Source organism: Etheostoma spectabile, unplaced genomic scaffold, assembly GCF_008692095.1.
Source record: "Etheostoma spectabile isolate EspeVRDwgs_2016 unplaced genomic scaffold, UIUC_Espe_1.0 scaffold00019160, whole genome shotgun sequence".
Lineage (NCBI taxonomy): Eukaryota > Metazoa > Chordata > Actinopteri > Perciformes > Percidae > Etheostoma > Etheostoma spectabile.
In genome coordinates, this window is record NW_022604714.1 from 16,440 (window position 1) to 32,132 (window position 15,693).

The 15,693-nt window shown below is 38.4% G+C and overlaps 2 non-coding genes across 2 annotated transcripts; one reads left to right on the forward strand and one right to left on the reverse strand.

Moving 5' to 3' along the window:
* The first annotated feature begins 7,695 nt into the window (after positions 1-7,695).
* trnaw-cca (transfer RNA tryptophan (anticodon CCA)) lies at positions 7,696-7,767 on the forward strand. The gene has a single exon. It is a non-coding gene; the product is annotated as a tRNA-Trp (tRNA).
* Positions 7,768-12,416: 4,649 nt separating this feature from the next.
* trnav-aac (transfer RNA valine (anticodon AAC)) lies at positions 12,417-12,489 on the reverse strand. The gene has a single exon. It is a non-coding gene; the product is annotated as a tRNA-Val (tRNA).
* Between the last annotated feature and the right edge of the window lie 3,204 nt (positions 12,490-15,693).

A 15,693-nucleotide genomic window follows, 5' to 3' on the forward strand; every position in this document is an offset into this window, starting at 1 on the left:
TTTGGACAAACACCACTAATCAAACATCTGTTGAAAATGTGACAGATAGGTTTAGAAATATGTCCAGCTGATAACTTCAACAGCCGACTATCCAGGTTGTCTGTCCCAGCAGACCCCCCAACAGTCACAGATTGCAACAACCTTTCCACCTGCACAACATTAACCTGATTAAATTCAAAACTACACCTTTTATCTTGCATAATACACCTTTCAATAAGATCAACTGAGTTGTAATCCACAGTGTATTTCATCGTCTCTCTAAAATTAGCAATCTTATTAACAAAATAATCATTAAAATAATTTGCAATCTGTATTGGCTTAGTCAAATAAACACCATTAAATTCAACAAAAGAAGTACAAGTATATTTTTTCCCCATGATTTTATTGAGTACATTCCACATAACACCTGAAACACATGAAAGATATCAAACACATCAAACAACTCAAACACATGAAAGATATGAAGCACATCAAACAACTCAAACACCTGAAACAAATTGAACACCAGACACACATCAAACACTTGAAACAAATCAAACCCCTGAAACATTTCAAACACATGAAACAAATCAAGCACCTGAACGCATCAAACATCTGAAACACATCAAACACCTGAAACACATCAAACATCTGAAACAGATAAAACATGTCAAACGCCTGAAACTAATCAAACACATAAAACACCTGAAACATATCAAACACCTGAAACATATCAAACACTTGAAACACATCAAAGACATCAAATACATCAAAAACCTGAAACACATAAAAGACATTAAACACATCAAAGACCTGATACACATCAAAAAACAGAAATACAAACACATCAAACAACTGAAAAACATCAAAAACATCAAACACCTGAAACACATCAAACATCTGAAACACATCAAACACATGAACACATGAAACACCTGAAACAAATCAAACACCTTAAACACATCAAATACCTGAAACACATCAAACACTTTAAAAACATCAAACACCTGAAATATATCAAAACCCTGAAACACATCAAACATCTGAAACACATCAAACACCTGTAACACATCAAACATCTGAAACACATGTAACACGTCAAATGCCTGAAACTAATCAAACACATCAAACACCTGAAAGACCTCAAACACCTGAAACATATCAAAGACATCACACACCTGAAACACATCAAACACCTGAAACACATCAAACACCTGAAACACATCTCAAACACAAAAAAAATCAAAGACCTGTAATACATCAAACACATCAAACACCTGAAACACGTTAAACAACTGACACACATCAAAGACATCAAACAGCTGAAACACATCAAACACCTGAAACACATTAAAAACATCAAACACCTGAAACACATGAAACTCCTGAAACCTATCAAACATCTGAAACGCATCAAATACCTGAAACTCATCAAACACCTGAAACACATCAAACACCTGGAACACATAAAAGACATTACACACATCAAAGACCTGAAACACATCAAACAACATAAACACAAACACATCAAAGACCTGAATCACATCAATCACCTAAACACATCAAACACCTGAAACACATCAAACACCTGAAACACATCAAAGACATCAAACACCTGAAACACATTAAACACCTGAAACACACCAAACACCTGAAACACATCAAACAATTTAAAAATATCAAAACACCTGAAACACCGGAAAGATATGAAACACATCAAACAACTCAAACACCTGAAACAAATTGAACACCTGAAACACATCAAACACCTAAAACATGTCAAACCCCTGAAACATATCAAACACATGAAACATATCAAGCACCTGAAACACATCAATCACCTGAAACACATCAAACATATCAAACACCTGAAACACATTAAACAACTGACACACATCAAACACATCAAACACCTGAAACTAATCAAATACGTAAAACACCTGAAACATATCAAACACATTTGAAACACATCAAAGACATCAAAGACATCAAACACCTGAAACACATCAAATACATCAAAGACATCAAAAACCTGAAACACATAAAAGACATTAAACACATCAAAGACCTGATACACATCAAAAAACAGAAATACAAACACATCAAACAACTGAAAAACATCAAACACCTGAAACAAATCAAACACCTTAAACACATCAAATACCTGAAACACATCAAACAACTCAAACACCTGAAACAAATTAAACACCTGAAACACATCAAACACTTGAAACATATCAAATCCCTGAAACATATCAAACACATGAAACATATAAAGCACCTGAAACACATCAAACATCTGAAACACATCAAACACCTGAAACACATCTCAAACACAAAAAAATTCAAAGACCTGAAATACATCAAACACCTGAAACACGTTAAACAACTGACACACATCAACCACTTCAAACACCTGAAACACATCAAGCACCTGAAACACATCAAAAACCTAAAACACCTGAAACAAATCAAGCACCTGAAACACATCAAACACATCAAAGCCATCAAACACCTGAAACACATAAAATACATTAAACACATCAAAGACCTGAAACACATAAAACAACAGAAACACAAACACATCAAACCACTGAAACACATCAAATACATCAAACACCTGAAACACATCAAACACCGGAAGCACAAACACAACAAAGATCTGAAAGACCTGAATTACATCAATCACCTAAAACACATCAAACACTTCAAACACATAAAAAACCTAAAACACCTCAAAAACCTGAAACACATTGAACACCTGAAACACCTGACACAAATAAAACACATGAAACACATCAAGCACCTGAAACACATAACACCTGAAAAACATCAAACACCTGAAACACATGAAAGATATCAAACACATCAAACAACTCAAACACATGAAAGATATGAAACACATCAAACAACTCAAACACTTGAAACAAATTGAACACCTGAAACATTTCAAACACATGAAACAAATCAAGCACCTGAACGCATCAAACATCTGAAACACATCAAACACCTGAAACATATCAAACATCTGAAACAGATGAAACATGTCAAACGCCTGAAACTAATCAAATACATAAAACACCTGAAACATATCAAACACATTTGAAACACATCAAAGACATCAAAGACATCAAACACCTGAAACACATCAAATACATCAAAGACATCAAAAACCTGAAACACATAAAAGACATTAAACACATCAAAGACCTGATACACATCAAAAAACAGAAATACAAACACATCAAACAACTGAAAAACATCAAACACCTGAAACAAATCAAACACCTTAAACAAATTAAACACCTGAAACACATCAAACACCGGAAGCACAAACACAACAAAGATCTGAAAGACCTGAATTACATCAATCACCTAAAACACATCAAACACTTCAAACACATAAAAAACCTAAAACACCTCAAAAACCTGAAACACCTGACACAAATAAAACACATGAAACACATCAAGCACCTGAAACACATATAACACCTGAAAAACATCAAACACCTGAAACACATGAAAGATATCAAACACATCAAACAACTCAAACACATGAAAGATATGAAACACATCAAACAACTCAAACACTTGAAACAAATTGAACACCAGACACACATCAAACACTTGAAACAAATCAAACCCCTGAAACATTTCAAACACATGAAACAAATCAAGCACCTGAACGCATCAAACATCTGAAACACATCAAACACCTGAAACACATCAAACATCTGAAACAGATGAAACATGTCAAACGCCTGAAACTAATCAAACACATAAAACACCTGAAACATATCAAACACCTGAAACATATCAAACACTTGAAACACATCAAATACATCAAAGACATCAAAAACCTGAAACACATAAAAGACATTAAACACATCAAAGACCTGATACACATCAAAAAACAGAAATACAAACACATCAAACAACTGAAAAACATCAAACACCTGAAACACATCAAACATCTGAAACACATCAAACACATGAACACATGAAACACCTGAAACAAATCAAACACCTTAAACACATCAAATACCTGAAACACATCAAACACTTTAAAAACATCAAACACCTGAAAGAAATCAAACACATTAAACACATCAAACAACTCAAACACTTGAAGCATATCAAAACCCTGAAACACATCAAACATCTGAAACCCATCAAACACCTGAAACACATCAAACATCTGAAACACATGTAACACGTCAAATGCCTGAAACTAATCAAACACATCAAACACCTGAAAGACCTCAAACACCTGAAACATATCAAAGACATCACACACCTGAAACACATCAAACACCTGAAACACATCAAACACCTGAAACACATCTCAAACACACACAAAAATTCAAAGACCTGTAATACATCAAACACATCAAACACCTGAAACACGTTAAACAACTGACACACATCACAGACATCAAACAGCTGAAACACATCAAACACCTGAAACACATTAAAAACATCAAACACTTGAAACACATGAAACTCCTGAAACCTATCAAACATCTAAAACGCATCAAATACCTGAAACTCATCAAACACCTGAAACACATCAAACACCTGGAACACATAAAAGACATTACACACATCAAAGACCTGAAACACATCATACAACATAAACACAAAACACATCAAAGACCTGAATCACATCAATCACCTAAACACATCAAACACCTGAAACACATCAAAGACATCAAACACCTGAAACACATTAAACACCTAAAACACACCAAACACCTGAAACACATCAAACAATTTAAAAATATCAAAACACCTGAAACACCGGAAAGATATGAAACACATCAAACAACTCAAACACCTGAAACAAATTGAACACCTGAAACACATCAAACACCTAAAACATGTTAAACCCCTGAAACATATCAAACACATGAAACATATCAAGCACCTGAAACACATCAAACATCTGAAACACATAAACACATCAAGCACCTGAAACTAATCAAACACATCGAACAACTGAAACATATCAAAAAATTGAAACACATCAATCACCTGAAACACATCAAACATATCAAACACCTGAAACACATTAAACAACTGACAGACATCAAACACATCAAACACCTGAAACACATAAAAAACATCAAACACCTGAATCACATCAAACACCTGAAACACATCAAAAACCTAAATCACCTGAAACAAAACAAACACCTGAAACACATCAAACACATCAAAGACATCAAATACCTGAAACACATCAAACAAATCAAAAGCATCAAACAACTGAAACACATGAAAGATATCAAACACATCAAACAACTCAAACACCTGAAACAAATTAAACACCTGAGACACATGAAACACCTGAAACATATCAAACCCGTGAAACATATCAAAGACATGAAACATATCAAGCACCTGAAACACATCAAACATCTGAAACACATCAAACACATGAACACATGAAACACCTGAAACAAATCAAACACCTTAAACACATCAAATACCTGAAACACATCAAACACTTGACACATATCAAAACCCTGAAACATATCAAACACATGAAACATATCAAGCACCTGAAACACATCAAACATCTGAAACACATCAAACACCTGAAACACATCAAACATCTGAAACACATGTAACACGTCAAATGCCTGAAACTAATCAAACACATCAAACACCTGAAAGACATCAAACACCTGAAACATATCAAAGACATCACACACCTGAAACACATCAAACACCTGAAACACATCAAACACCTGAAACACATCTCAAACACAAAAAAATCAAAGACCTGTAATACATCAAACACATCAAACACCTGAAACACGTTAAACAACTGAGACACATCAAAGACATCAAACAGCTGAAACACATCAAACACCTGAAACACATTAAAAACATCAAACACCTGAAACACATGAAACTCCTGAAACCTATCAAACATCTGAAACGCATCAAATACCTGAAACTCATCAAACACATCAAAAACATCAAACACCTGAAACACCTGAAACACATCAAACACCTGGAACACATAAAAGACATTACACACATCAAAGACCTGAAACATATCAAACAACATAAACACAAACACATCAAAGACCTGAATCACATCAATCACCTAAACACATCAAACACCTGAAACACATCAAACACCTGAAACAAATCAAACACTTGAAACATATAAAACACCTGAAACACATCAAAGACTTCAAACACCTGAAACACATTAAACACCTGAAACACACCAAACACCTGAAACACACCAAACACCTGAAACACATCAAACACATCAAAGACATAAAAGACATTAACATCTGAAACACATTAATCACCAGCTTCAGGTAAGGAGGCCTCAAAGACCAACTGCTTTTGCGTCGAACGGTCCCTGCGTTCTGAAAGCGAGGCCTCCAAAGACAAACTGCTTTCGCAGCGCCTGGTCTCTGCCGAAGCCGCTGGCCTCCAGTTACCCGGAGAAGAACCCTAAAACTTAAATCACTCACTTAGAGACAAAAAAGTAAGGAAATAGGGTTCAAGTATTGAAAAACAAAAGTCATTTGGCGCAACGGTAGCGCGTCTGACTCCAGATCAGAAGGTTGCGTGTTCAAATCACGTCAGGGTCGAATGTTGATGGGTGGCAGTAGCTCAATATGTGGTAGTTGGGTGTCCTCCCCCAGCAAGGATTTGAGCATCAAAGGCTTTATTTCCTGTATTCACATAAACCTTTATGTACCAATATACATCTGATACCTGAAACATATCAAAAACATCTAACACCTCAAACAACTGAATCACTTCAGACACCTGAAACACATCAAACACCTGAAACACAACTGTGTTTTAGTTACAGAGTGAGGCATCGCACTTCTGTTCCATCTTTGTTGAGAGTTGCTCTGTACCTAGATAAGGATTACAAGCCAGTCAGCAGCAGAGTATGAGGGTGTGCCATGCTAACAGCTAGCCGAGCATTATAACGTGTGATACAAAGTGACGCTCAGTCACCACGGAAGTAAAGGCTGGATTACAGTAGAGCTATTTGGAGCAGTTTGTGAACAGTGTTTTCTGTTGGAGATGGTATGTCGCTTTGGGGGGGGTGATTTTGGGCTTTTTTTTCAGACTTGTTTTAAGCTTTGCTGAAGTGCATTCATGATCCCTAATACCTTTCTAAACCACTTACCTTGGTCCCTGACCCCTGCCCTCAGAGCTGGTAGTTCTGTTCCTCTGCGGAGCCAGTCAGGTCCTCTTCTCTGGCTGACTGGAGGTCACCAGCTTCAGGTAAGGAGGCCTCAAAGACCAACTGCTTTGCGTGTTCCGGTCCCTGCGTTCTGGCAGCGAGGCCTCCAAAGACAAACTGCTTTCGCAGCATCTGGTCCTTGTCTTCTGGAAGCAAGTCCTCCAAAGACAAACTGCTTTCGCAGCGCCTGGTCTCTGCCGAAGCCGCTGCCCTTCAGCTACCCGGAGAAGAACCCTAAAACTTAAATCAGTCACTTAGATACAAAAAAGTAAGGAAATAGGGTTCAAGTTTTGAAAAACAAAAGTGATCCCTTGAAAGTCATATATTGTAAAAAGGGAGATTTCTGTGTCTTTTTTGATTCAAAACCAGGTTGATTTTCAATATGAATACTGTGAAAGTAACAAAACGCTTAATCCACGGAGAAATGCACACATGTATTTGCATTAATCAAAAAGAAATTTGATCTGTACATGCATTAGTTAGCAGACCTTGTGGCGCAACGGTAGTGCGTCTGACTCCAGCTCAGAAGGTTGCGTGTTCAAATCACGTCAGGGTCAAATGTTGATGGGTGGCAGTAGCTCAATATGTGGTAGTTGGGTGTCCTCCCCCAGCAAGGATTTGATCATCAACGGCTATTGTATTAACATAGGCTATTATGCACCAATTTACATATACATCTAACACCTGAATCACTTCAGACACCTGAAACACATCAAACAACTGAAAAACATCAATCACCTGAATCACATATAACACCTGAAACACATCTCTGTTTTAGTTACAGAGTGAGGCATCGCACTTCTCTTTCATCTTTGTTGAGAGTTGCACATGTGCAGTATGTAGGTAAGGATTACAAGCCAATCAGGAGCAGAGTATGAGGGTGTGCCATGCTAACAACTAGCCGAGCATTATAACGTGTGATACAAAGTGACGCTCGGTCGCCACGGAAGTAAAGGCTGGACTACAGTAGAGCTGTTTGGAGCAGTTTGTGAACAGTGTTTTCTGTTGGAGATGGTACGTCCCTTTGGGGGGGGTGACTTTTGGCTTTTTTTTCAGACTTGTTTTAAGCTTTGCTGAAGCGCATTCATGATCCCTAATACCTTTCTAAACCACTTACCTTGGTCCCTGACCCCTGCCCTCAGAGCTGGTAGCTCTGTTCCTCTGCGGAGCCAGTCAAGTCCTCTTCTCTGGCTGACTGGAGGTTACCAGCTTCAGGTAAGGAGGCCTCAAAGACCAAAGACAAACTACTTTCGCAGCATCTGGTCCTCATCTTCTGGAAGCGAGGCCTTCAAAGACAAGCTGCTTTCGCAGCGCCTAGTCTCTGCCGAAGCTTCTGGCCTCCAGCTGCCCAGAGCAGAACCCTGAACTTAAAGACTCAACACGGCTTGTACATATAAGGTTCTCTATGGATGTTTTGTGACCTCACTCATGACGTCATCATGAACTCACAGCTGATTGGTCAGTAGTTCTTTTGATGTGTTATAGAATGCTGTGATGTCATATACCGTAGACAATTCCAGTCTATAAGACTTTTCTCATTTTATTTTTAATTATTTTTGAGGGATGAAAACAAAATATATTGTAAAAAAGTATGAGAATATACACATCACACTATAAATGTGTAAATTAATTTAACTTGTATAGAGCAGACATATTTTCACATGTAAATTGGTAAATATTATATTTGATTATTAATAGCTTTCTATAGCAGGATCATTCTCAATCCTTTTGTAAAACCTTTGTCTTTCTTGGAGTATATCCACTATAATACAATTAATACAAATAAAAAATGTCATATCTTTTGCTATGGTTGGGCCTCGTATCCAAACTACTCTGGCAGATGATACTAGTGTCGATGTAGCCTTGGGAAATAATTAGCAGCTGGTAGATAGATCTCCCCATCGGGAAATAAAACCCCAGTCTTCCGCGTGAGAGGCGGAGGCGACCATCCAAAGTTTCAGTAGTATTGTGGTTTTTGTGTTGGAACAAGTTGCACTGTTTGAAATAAGCTTTTGAGATACAAGAACGTCTTCACTTGGGACAGCAATTGACTCCCAACCCGATGGGAGAAATCCTGAGCTTTGAGATTTGGAGGGGCTGACTTTGATTACGAATGCTTGACACTGGACTTCAATCTGCCCCAGTGGGCGCTGTAGATCACTGTTTGATGAAACCCACAGAACAACATAATCTGGAAAGAGCAGAAGAGGAATTATAAGGTGCCCAGACTTCACACTCTCCCACCTTCTGCTGCGCCTTGTGAGGTGTTGTTCATGTCCAGTAGATATGCTTTTTCCATCGCTTGACGATGTTCCCATTTAGGGTCAGGAGTTCTCCTCCCATGCTGAACACAGCCTGAGCCAAGGCACGCTTTCCCCTCATGATTCACCCCAGACTTGACACTCTCCCAACTCCTGCGGCACCTTGTTACGTTTTTCATATTCTAGGATTGATTACTTTTTTATTGACAGTACTCTTAATGCAGGTGTAATTTCCTCTGACTATTTAGGTATTGTAATATCTGACCATTCACCTTTATTATTAGATATGCAACTTTCTACCTATAAACGTAGCCCACCTCTTTGGAGATTTAACTCTCTTCTATTGGCAGACAAAGAATTTTGCAAACTTATTTCAAATTTATTGATGAGTTCTTGTCTTTCAATCAAAATGTATATATGCAATTATTTAAAAAAAGTTGATGTGTTTATGCATAAATCTAAAAGAAAGTTGATGTGTATATGCATTATTAAAAAGAAAGTTGATGTCATAATGAATCGTGATGATGACATAATGAATGGTGATGATAAATCAAAAAGAAGTTAATGTGTATATGCATTAATATAAAAGAAAGTTGATGTCATAATGAATTGTGATGAATAATAAAAAGAAAGTTGATGTCTATATGCATTTATTAACGGCATGTTATTTAAGCATGCAATGATATGAGTTGATCAGAAATTGTTATATTTATTGCTGATTTGAAAACTATTTACATGACAGCATCAAGCTTCAGATCATGGTGTTGTCATGGTAACAAACAAACTATATACAGAACGTTTTGCAACAATGAATACAACACATGCGGTTTTCAATTATGAAGTAAATGTAATGAACAAGAGTTTTCATACTCAATATAACTTTCTTTTTTAACTTTAAAATTTTATGATCAGTGTGATTTTTTTTGGTTTGGTTCTTTTTATTTATTTATTCCACACCAGGTATGTGTGTGTGTGTGTGTGAGTAAGAGAGAGACACAGAGAGAGAGAGAGAGAGAGAGAGAGAGAGAGAGAGAGAGAGAGAGAGAGAGAGAGAAAGAGAGAGATAGGGCGGGGGCAGCTGACAGTAAAAAAAAAATCTCCGATGGCAGAGACGCAACGGGAGTTGCATTTAAAACAAGCAGCAGTCTGAAACCCACGTTCACCAGAAATCTACTGGTCACTATGTAAGGACTACAACCCCACGTTCACCAGAAATCTACTGTTACTATGTAAGGACTACAAACCCCACGTTCACCAGAAATCTACTGGTTACTATGTAAGGACTACAAACCCCATGTTCACCAGAAATCTACTGGTTACTATGTAAGGACTACAAACCCCACGTTCACCAGAAATCTACTGGTTACTATGTAAAGACTACAAACCCCACGTTCACCAGAAATCTACTGGTTACTATGTAAGGACTACAAACGAAGTTAAAAACAAACCTGAAGCTGAAGAAACCCTAAACGTTAACGGAACAGATCCGCAGACCTGATTGACTGAGGGAGCAGGAGAGAGAGAGAGAGAGAGAGAGAGAGAGAGGGAGGGGAGAGAGAGAGAGAGAGGCCGAGGGAGCACATTTCTCCATGTTCTGTGTGTGTGTGATTGATCCGAGCGGGTTTGTAGGCGGGGGGGGGGGCGCTGTGATTATCACAGAACGCTGCGCGGCCAGTTGAGGAGTTTTATTCAATCCGAGCACGGATATTGACTCATATTACTCGGATAATACTTGTACTCGGCAAAGGGCTTTATCCGTACCGGATACTCGTTTCAGCCGGATACTCGGATCACCCCTAATATACACATCAACTTTCTTTTTGATTATTGCATATACACATCACTTTCTTTTATATAATGCATATACATATCAACTTTCTATTTGATTCATCATCACCATTCATTATGTCATCATCACTATTCATTATGACATCAACTTCTTTTAATAAATGCATATACACATCAACTTTCTTTTTAATGAATGCCTAACAAATCAAATTTCTTTTTGATTAATGCATATACACATAAACTTAATTTTTGATTTATGCATACACACACCAACTTTCTTTTAGATTAATTCATACACTCATCAACTTAATTTTTGATTTATGCAAATACACATCAACTTTCTTTTATATTAATGCATATACACATCAACTTTTATTGATATTAAAGCATGAACACATCAACTTTTATTGATATTAAAGCATGAACACATCAACTTTTATTGATATAATCCATATACCATCAACATTCTTTGATATTACTGCATATACACATCACTTTCTTTTTATTTTACGCAAATAAAAATCAACTTTCTTTTCATTAATGCATATACACATAAACTTTTGTTTTGATAAATGCATATACAGATCAAATTTCTTTTTCATTAATGCTTAAAAACATCAACTTTCTTTTTAATAAGTGCATATACACATTCAATTTAGTTTTTATTAATGCATATACACATCAACTTTCTTTTAGATTATGCTATACACATCAACTTTCTTTTTCATTAAGATAAGATGGTGCTTGAACATGAAGAGCTTTGTAGGTGAGAAGAAGGATTTTAATTCTATTCTGGATTTTACAGGAAGCCAATGCAGAGAAGCTAAAACAGGAGAGATGTGATCTCTTTCCTGGTTCCTATCAGAACACGTGCTGCAGCATTCTGGATCAGCTGAAGAATCTTTATGGACTCTTTTAAGCAACCTGATAATAAAGAACTGGAGTAATCCAGCTTAGAAGTAACAAATGCGTGGACTAGTTTTTCTCCATCAATTTTCAACAGGATACTCCTGAATCTCTGAATGTGATGACTACTGCACTGGGGAACTTCGGCAGGCCTGGCCACGATTTCACGTCAGGGAGATTTTTCGTGAATGTCATGGAGAGTTTAACTTTGCAGAGTTTGATTGTGCGAAGTCAATACAAACAAAGAAATGTGTTTCCACCCTGTTTCGAACAGGGGACCTTTCGCGTGTTAGGCGAACGTGATAACCACTACACTACGGAAACTGACGGAAAAGCATTTATTTTGCATATTTGTGGGAAAATGCACCATTTTTATTTACTGCAAATGTTCAAAAGCTACAAAATAGAGATTTTAAAAGATTCAGTCACAGATGATTGTCATGGATTTGAATGACAGCAAATATGTAATAAACCTAAAATTATACATGCTTGACTGTGGTGAATGTTGGAATAGCGCCACCTATTTCTTGATGTGCCATATTTAGCTTGGGCATTCCTCGTTAGTATAATGGACAGTATCTCTGCTTGTCACGCGGAAGATCAGGGGTTCGATTCCCGACGGGGAGATTTTTCTACCAGAACCGATGCAAGGCCTCGAGGAAGTCCCGGCGAACGCGTGGGACTACTCGGGAAAGTGGGCCTTGGCTCAAGCTGTGTTCAGCATGGAAGGAGAACTCCTGATCCTAAATGGGAATATTTCAAGCGATTGAAAGAGCACAACTCCTGGACGTGAACAAAACGTCACAAGGTGCCGCAGGAGTTGGGAGAGTGTCAAGTCTAGCCACTTGGAATTCCATTGCTGCTCTTTGCAGACTATGTGGTTCTTTGGCTTTATCAGGCATTGATCTACAGCTTCCACTGGGGTGAATCATGAGGGAAAGCGTGTGGCTCAGGCTGTGTTCAGCATGGGAGGAGAATCCTGACCCTAAATGGAATATCGTCAAGCGATGGAAAAAGCATATCTACGGGACATGAACAGCACCTCACAAGGCGCAGCAGAAGGTGGGAGAGTGTCAAGTCTGGGCACTTTATAATTCCTCTTCTGCTCTTTCCAGATTATGTTGTTCTGTGGGCTTCATCAAACAGTGATCCACAGCGCCCACTGGGCAGATTGAAGTCCAGTGTCAAGCATTCGTAACAAAGTCAGCCCCTCAAATCTCAAAGCTCAGGATTTCTCCCATCGGGTGGGAGTCAATTGCTGTCCCAAGTGAAGACGTTCTTGTATCTCAAAGCTTATTTCAAACAGTGCACTTGTTCCAACACAAAAACCACAATACTACTGAAACTTTGGATGGTCGCCTCCGCCTCTCACACGGAAGACTGGGGTTTATTTCCGATGGGGAGATCTGTCTACCAGCTGCTAATATTTCCAAGGCTAAATCGACACTAGTATCATCTGCCAGAGTAGTTGGATACGAGGCCCAACCATAGCAAAAGATATGACATTTTTAAGAATGTATTATAGTGGATTATACTCCAAGAAGACAAAGGTTTTACAAAGGATTGAGAATGATCTGCTATCAAAGATATGTTTTCAGTGACGATTATGATCACCTACTTCAGGATCCAGGAACGTAGGCAGACAGCAGGAACCTAAGACAGACAGAATGTAAAACATCAACTATGAGGCTAGGAAGTTGAGGTTCAGGTAATTTAATTCATTTCAATTTTATTTATATAGCGCCCAAATCACACAACACTTATCTCATTGCGCTTTTCATAAAAGAGCAGGTCCAGACCATCTTCTGTGATGTTATTTACGAAACCGGACAAATTCCACCAAGAGCAAGCACTAGGCGAAAGAGGCAAGGAAAACTGAGCCAGAACTACCTATAAGCTTCATCAAAGAGGAAAGTCTCAAGCTACTCTTAAATGTGGAGATGGTGTCTGCCTCCTGAACCCAAACGGGAACCTGGTGAGGAGCTTGATAGCTGACACTCTGGCTCCCATTCTACTTTGAGGACTTTAGGAACACAAGGAACCCTGCATTCTGGGAGCGCAGTGCTCGGTGGGGTAATAAGGTACAATGAGCTCTTTAAGATAAGATGGTGCTTGAACATGAAGAGCTTTGTAGGTGAGAAGAAGGATTTAAATTCTATTCTGGATTTACAGGAAGCCAATGCAGAAAAGCTAAACCCGGAGAGATGTGATCTCTTTTCCTGGTTCTATCAGAACACGTGCTGCAGCATTCTGGATCAGCTGAAGAATCTTTATGGACTCTTTTAAGCAGCCTGATATAAGAATTGGGTAATCCAGCTTAGAAGTAACAAATGCGTGGACTAGTTTTCGCATCATTTTAGACAGGATATTCCTGAATCTCTGAATGTGATGGACTACTGCACTGGGGAAACTTCGGTAGGCCTGGCCCCCAATTTCACGTCAGGGAGATTTTTCCGTGAGGTCATGGAGGGTTTAACGCGCAGAATTTGATTGTGCAAAGTCAATACAATAAAGAAATGTGTTCCGCCCTGTTTCGAACAGGGGGCCTTTTGCGTGTTAGGCAAACTGATAACCATACACTTCGGAAACTGACTAAAAAAATTTATTGGCATATTTGTGGGAAAATGGACCATTTTTATTTTACTGCAAATGTTCAAATGCTACAAAATAGAGATTTAAACTAGATTCGTCACAGATGCTTTGTCCTGTATTTGAATGACAGCAAATATGTAGTAAACATAAATATTTCTACATGCATTGACTGTGGCCTAAATGTTGGAATAGCGCCACCTATTTCTTGATGTGCAAACTTAAGTGTTGGGCATTCCTCGTTAGTAAATGGACATTGTCTCAGCCTGTCATGCGGAAGATCGGGGTTCAATTCCCCGACGGGGACTTTTCTACCAGCTAACCAATGCTACAAGGCCTCGAGGAAGTCCCGGCAAACGCTGGATACTCCGGAAAGTGGGCCTGGCTCAAGCTTGTTCAGCATGGAGGAGGAGCTCCTGATCCGAAATGGGAATATTTTCAAGCGATGGAAAGAGCAACAACTCCTGGACATGAACAAAACGTCACAAGCGCCGCAGGAGTTGGGAGATGTCAAGTGTGGGCACCTTATAATTCCTTTCTGCTCTTTCCGATATGTTGTTCTGTTGGCTTGATCAAACAGTGATCTACAGCGCCACTGGGGCAGATTGAAGTCCAGTGTCAAGCATTCGGAATCAAAGTCAGCCCTCCAAATCTCAAAGCTCAGGATTTCTCCCATCGCGTTGGAAGTCAATTGCTGTACCAAGTGAAGACGTTCTGTATCTCAAAAGCTTATTTCAAACAGTGCACTTGTCCAACACAAAAACCAAAATACTATGAAACTTGGATGGTATGCCTCCGCTCTCACACGGAAGACTGGGGTTTTATTCCCGATGGGGGATCTATCTACCAGCTGCTAATTATTTCCCAAGGCTACATCGACACTACTGCATCGCCAAGTAGTTTGGATACGAGGCTAACCATAGCAAAAGATAGATTTAG